The sequence below is a fragment of the Ochotona curzoniae genome, unplaced genomic scaffold (assembly GCF_017591425.1).
Source record: "Ochotona curzoniae isolate NIBS_2020 unplaced genomic scaffold, NIBS_Ocur_1.0 patch49, whole genome shotgun sequence".
Lineage (NCBI taxonomy): Eukaryota > Metazoa > Chordata > Mammalia > Lagomorpha > Ochotonidae > Ochotona > Ochotona curzoniae.
The window spans coordinates 1,525,203-1,530,934 of record NW_024467027.1 but is presented as its reverse complement, the minus strand read 5'-3'; the positions used below and the strand labels follow the sequence as shown (position 1 = coordinate 1,530,934).

General features: G+C 46.0%; 1 pseudogene; it reads left to right on the top strand.

Annotated features, from left to right (window-relative positions):
• Positions 1 to 212: 212 nt before the first annotated feature.
• On the top strand, positions 213 to 5,433 carry LOC121168079 (annotated as a pseudogene).
• The last annotated feature ends 299 nt before the right edge of the window (positions 5,434 to 5,732 follow it).

Genomic DNA, 5,732 nt, shown 5'->3' with positions numbered 1-5,732 from the left:
TAAATAGATTACAGAAATCTCAATGGGGTTGTCTGGTGTCCATGCAAAGGGAGGCAGAGCTGCATTCAGGTGTTGTAGAGACATCCACCAGGCCTTGCCACACAGCGGGAAGTTCCTTGCAGCCTTGCCTGCAAAGGAACGATACTCTTCACACCTTCCTGTCTTCCACATCCATCACACGGACCCCAGGAGAAAGGTTTTGGGACATCCAGCGACTGCATGAGGAAATCAATGCCTGCTATAACAGCATGTCCCATTGTTCTGAAGAAGCAGCCATAAGAAAGGAGATGGTGAAATGGTGAGCCTGTGGTGAAGGATCTCTGCCTGATGGCTGCTGTGCATATATTTGGTTAGCACAGGTATTTATCTCCCATCCAGCAGCACAGACCTGATTGTGTTTGGAAAGTGGGCTTGTCCTCATTTGCAGCTGTTGGAGCAGTTGTTTGCGGAAGCACAACATGGTGGAGACATGTTCCATCAAGGTCCTTTGCAAAACTACGATATTGATAATTAAACTTACAGTTCATGTGGCTGAAGTTCAAGTGGATAGCAGCTTTAAGACAGATGGGCAGCAGAGGCCATCAAAGACTACATGGAGTAATATTAAGTGCAGCTTTAATTGGTTTTAGTATTGAAATGGTTCCTTTTTCAGAGGGACCTGAATGAGTTTTGACAGGTGGAGTCAGTCCATGCAGCCTCACTCTGATGGCCATTAGCTTTCTGCAGTCGCATCCATGAATTAATGCCAGAGACATAATGAGAACCTGAGAAAGCTTCTCATAGATTTTTTTTTTTAATTCTGTGGAAGAAATCTCAATTAGAAAATTAGTATTAGGATAAAAGAAGATGGCTTTATCACCAAGGTCATGAAAGCCATGATCCGTGGGTGCAATCAGGATGCTGTGCTAGGGAGTCCCTGCTGCTGCAAACAATGTTGGTAGGAATTCCTACAGCTCATGCAGGTGAAGTGTTCAACTCAACTACATTGTGCTCTGTACAGTCTTGTGGGAAACCAACAAAAGCTTTATTTCCAGGGTTTCTGTTTTCATATGTTAGGCAAAGAAAGTGTTCAAAGTTAGCTCAAACAGGTTAAACTTCTGCAAAAACAGTTCCCATCATCAGTTTACATTACGATAGCTTAAACCTAGGTTATGTCACTAGGATTAACCGAAATAGTTGAAATTCAGAATTTTGTCAGAATTTATTGGCTAGTCATTTACATTTCTCATGTGGGCAGAAAGTTCCAGGGAAGTTAACAAATGTATTCTGATCTGGGGTATAGTTTTGTTCTTGGCTAATCTATTCACTTGAGTACCGATGCTTATTGGGAAAGCATGAAAGCACCTCCAAGGTGTCACTGGGGGAAAAGGTTACTCTGGGCAAGGAGGCCCTCTGCCTCTCTTTCCTGGAGTCTCTGTTCAACAGATTCCCATAGGCCTCTGTCCTCCCAGCTAACCTGTAATTCCACAGTTCTCGGTCATGTCATGTGACCACTTATGAGATCCCACCCCTACCTATTTAGAAAGTACTTTAGAAATGATCGTGAGTCACTAAGGAAGTGATCATCTACCACAGGTGGGTCAAGGCCCAGAACTGAAAACAAGGTCACCCTCCTCACAGGTGCCTGACTCTGTCCAAGCCTGGCTTCTCTCTTCAACTCCTCTGCACCATTTATGTTGTCACTCTCTGGAAACAACATTGATTCAGACATGCTGCCTTTTACCACATCTAGTGCTTATCAGTTCAGTAAAGAAGCATCGACTTCTCTGATGGCCAAATTAACCACTGTCTAGCTGACATCCCATAGCAAACCTCAGTCCATGCCTTCCAGAATGATGATCATGTTAACCAAACATCAGACCAGGTTCACCATATGTCTGCTGACTCTTGCGGTGGCTGCAGTTCCTTGTAGATAAGCTGCTGTCAAAGGGACTGCCTCACTGAATGTCCATCATTCATCATCCCTGGCCATCTCCTCCACCCTGCGGTCCAGTGTGCATCTGTATTGTAAGTGGCATAACAGCATGAAATTATCCATGAAAGGCTCTCATGGCTATTTGGAAGCTGTGAGCAGCAGAGGCAGGGGTTCCCTGTGGGCAACTGGGGACACACCAGTACATCTGGAGGAAGAAAATACACACACACACACACACACACACACACACACACACACACACACGATAGCCTGCCTATGAGCCAGAACAGACAGTGGCTCTGCTATACCCTTTATCCTTGGTGCCCATGGGGATCCAGAGCAGTGCCAGCAGGTGAGCCTGTGGCTGGGCCCACAACCATCACTGTGCATGTCTGTGTGTGTGATGGTGATGTTGGATCCCAAGAACAACCTGTGCTCACCTGTGAAGCCTTACAAGGCATGGATGATATCTACTTTCATGTTTGTTTGAAACTTTGGAACCTTTTTTCTTTATAAATATTGAAATTTATAATTTGTGCAATAAATTAGACTTTAAAATTTATTTTCATATTTTCACATGTTACATTTAAGGAAGTGGCTTTTCTCTTTTAAAAAAATCAAGCTCAGATCCTTTGCCAAGTTGCATTTTTTAAGATGGGTTCATTGTGTCAGCTGCAGTCAAATGGGCATTGTCAGAGGTTCTTGGAAGCTTCAGTTACATGATCTTACTTTTGGTCAGATATGAAGCTAACTGCCTGGAGGCTTCTGGGGGTTTCAGCCCCAGAGCTTGGGACAGGGTGCTCAGCTCTCATCCTGTTCTGACTGCAGTTCTAGCATTTTGATTTTATTCTTTCAATCTTGACAGAAAATCCAGCATTGAAAGTGCCAGAAGTAGAGTTTTTAAAAAATATTTATTTTTATTGGAAAGTCAGATACAGCAATCTAGTCAACTGTAACCCCAAGAGGAACAAATGGTCATTACCCTGAAGTCCATCCGTTAAGCTGAACAACTATATCTCAGCTTCCCCAACAATATGTTATCCTAAGAGACATACAACAAATAACCTGGGCACACTTACAAATCTGCAGATATTCACCCTTTTCCTGGTTTCTCTGTCCACATTCCATTATTGCCAGGTCTCACCTCTCCTGGAACTCTCAAAAGTACACGCATTAGAAATACAAAGCATCTTAGCATTAACATCTTCACTGTCCTGCCCAAGCAGTGAACAGAGGGTGAGGACTACAGACATACAGGGCCCATGCTTAGGTGTTACCTGTCCTCAGAGTCTGTCCGTGGGAAGCCAGAGAGCAAGCAGGTACTGGAGAGTGCCAGTGATGAGACACACAACCAAGAGAGTGAGCCCTCCCTATCATGAGCCTTTATAGGGGCTTGTGAGGGGGTGGTTCTACAGCCATGCAATACTGCTCCCTCTCAGGTTCCAGGTGGTGAGAGCTGAGCATCACAGCTGGGCAGAAGGGAACACCTAGGTGGTGATGGGGGCTTCCAAGTTTGTGACTCTGAACTAGCTGCCTACCTCACTACAGACCATTAAGTGTTAAAAAGGTTTTAGGAAAATTAAGCTTATAATGAATGAAACTATTAGCAGAACAGAAAATACTCATTTCCTTATAATTAAGATAGGATACCATGCATCTGTAATGACCAGTATTGCCAATATATAACCCTAGACAAGATGTCTTCTCACTTTGTCTCTTATTGTGAATGCATGATCAGGTGTTGGGATGGGATTTATCCCACCGCCTTGAACAGAAGAGTTCTACACGAGATAATGCAAAGGCAAAGGAACTATTGCTAGAGCGCTAAGGTTCAAGACTCATCCAACACAGTGGAGTCTTGACAAGGACCCCGACCATATACTTCACATAATTCATACAGGGTTTGGGCTGCAATTCTAGGAATGGGCCATTGATTCTACAAACAGACATTGGCAAGATTGTAATTGGTCAGTTTGTATCATTCATGACCACTCTGGTGGTGACCATTCTGTTGGTCAGTCTTTCTTATCCGTGCCCACCCAGCTCTCAGACTCTATCACCATGACCACCTGACGACTTGGGACCTTTCAAGTCTCCTCTGATTCGTTGGCTCTGTTTATGGGGTGTGGTGGCCCATGTTGGGGAATCGGCTGCCTCAATTCTAGGGACAGAAACTTAGGCTTAGCCTGTCGGAGGCCTGCCAGAGGCCTGTCATGGCTTTAGCTTGGTTCTCCTTACAGCAAGCGAAGCAAGCTCTCATTACCGCAGCCAGAATTAGTGGTTAGCTTAGCCATCAATCAGCATCACTTTAATATCACTTCTCCTATATTCTAATTACCATTACTTATCCAACTCGCTACTAATTGCTATCTCTTAACATTTACATGTGTGCTTAAATCACCTTATTCCTAGTTACCCATTTAATGCTATCCCTAATGTTTTCTTCTAATATGTGCATATTTTTGCCGCTAAGTTGATTTTCTTTATCGCCAGACATTCATTTAACTATTTCTTAATACTACTCCCCAATACTGTTCCTTGTTAATATCATTCTAGTACTATTTATCTATTGCTTAGCACACTATTTTCTTAATTCATGTATCAGCACACTTCAGTACTACTTAGCTCTTATTTTAGTTCCTCAGTCTCACACAAGAAATTAAACAGTCAGGAAATTACATGCATAGTGGTCAAGTTTTAAGAACTATAAATTTATATTAATAATCCTTTTATGTATGGAGGTATTCCAACAGAAACCAAAACCAAAAACGATGAGATAGATACTTAAGCAAGTTACTATGTACTAATACGAAACAGATATGGAACATTAAAATACAGATCAGGGGCCCGGAGCGGTGGCGCAAGTGGTTAAGGTCCTCACCTTGCACGCCCGGGATCCCATATGGGAGCCGGTTCTAATCCCGGCAGCCCCGCTTCCCTTCCAGCTCCCTGCCTGTGGCCCGGGAGAGCAGTCGAGGACGTCCCAAAGCTTTGAGACCCTGCACCCGCGTGGGAGATCCAGAAGAGGCTCCTGGCTTCGGATCGGCATTGCATCGACAGTTGCACTCACTTGGGGAGTGAATCATCAGACGGAAGATCTTCCTCTCTGTCTCTCCTCTCTGTATATCCGCCTTTCCAATTAAAACATAATAATAAAAATAAATCTTTTAAAAAAATACAGATCAGGAAATTAACACTAGTAAGATAAATGAGATTGAAAAGATTAATGTATACACTGTATTTTCAAATGTTTTTCAGTTCTGCATTTTACAAAGCTAGCCAGGCAGCACAGAGGCTGGCGCCACAGTGTGGTGGATGAAGTCGCCCTCAGCAGCCGGGAGAGCGCCTGCATCCTCCTGGGGTCGCCATCTCGGCCCTTCCCTCCGCCAGGCCATCAGCAACCTGCATCCTCCTGGGGCCGCCATCTCAGCCCTCCCTCCGCCAGCCCGTCCGTGGGCGTCACAACGAAGATGGCGGTGGCACTGGGCGAATGCCCGGATGAAGGTGCCGGACCCTGAGGCCAGCAGGGCTCCACCCCCGCCTGGGCTCCCGAGTCCTGAGGAACCCGAGGCTGTCCTCACCCGGCAGCGGGCAGCAGCCTGTGGAGGGCAGAGACGGGACTCGAGGGAGGAGGAAGAGACGTGCTGAGTGCAGCTGCAGGGGCGGCCGGAGGCGGGCGGTGAAGTGAAGCAGCCTAGCAAGGGCCGAGGGCGGAGCCGCCGCCTCTCCCAGGCCGGGCGATCCCCGAGGGCCAGGCAGAGGCCGCCTCCCCGCCCTCCCCGCCCTGGCCGCTTCTCCCTCCCTCTCCCCGCGCTTC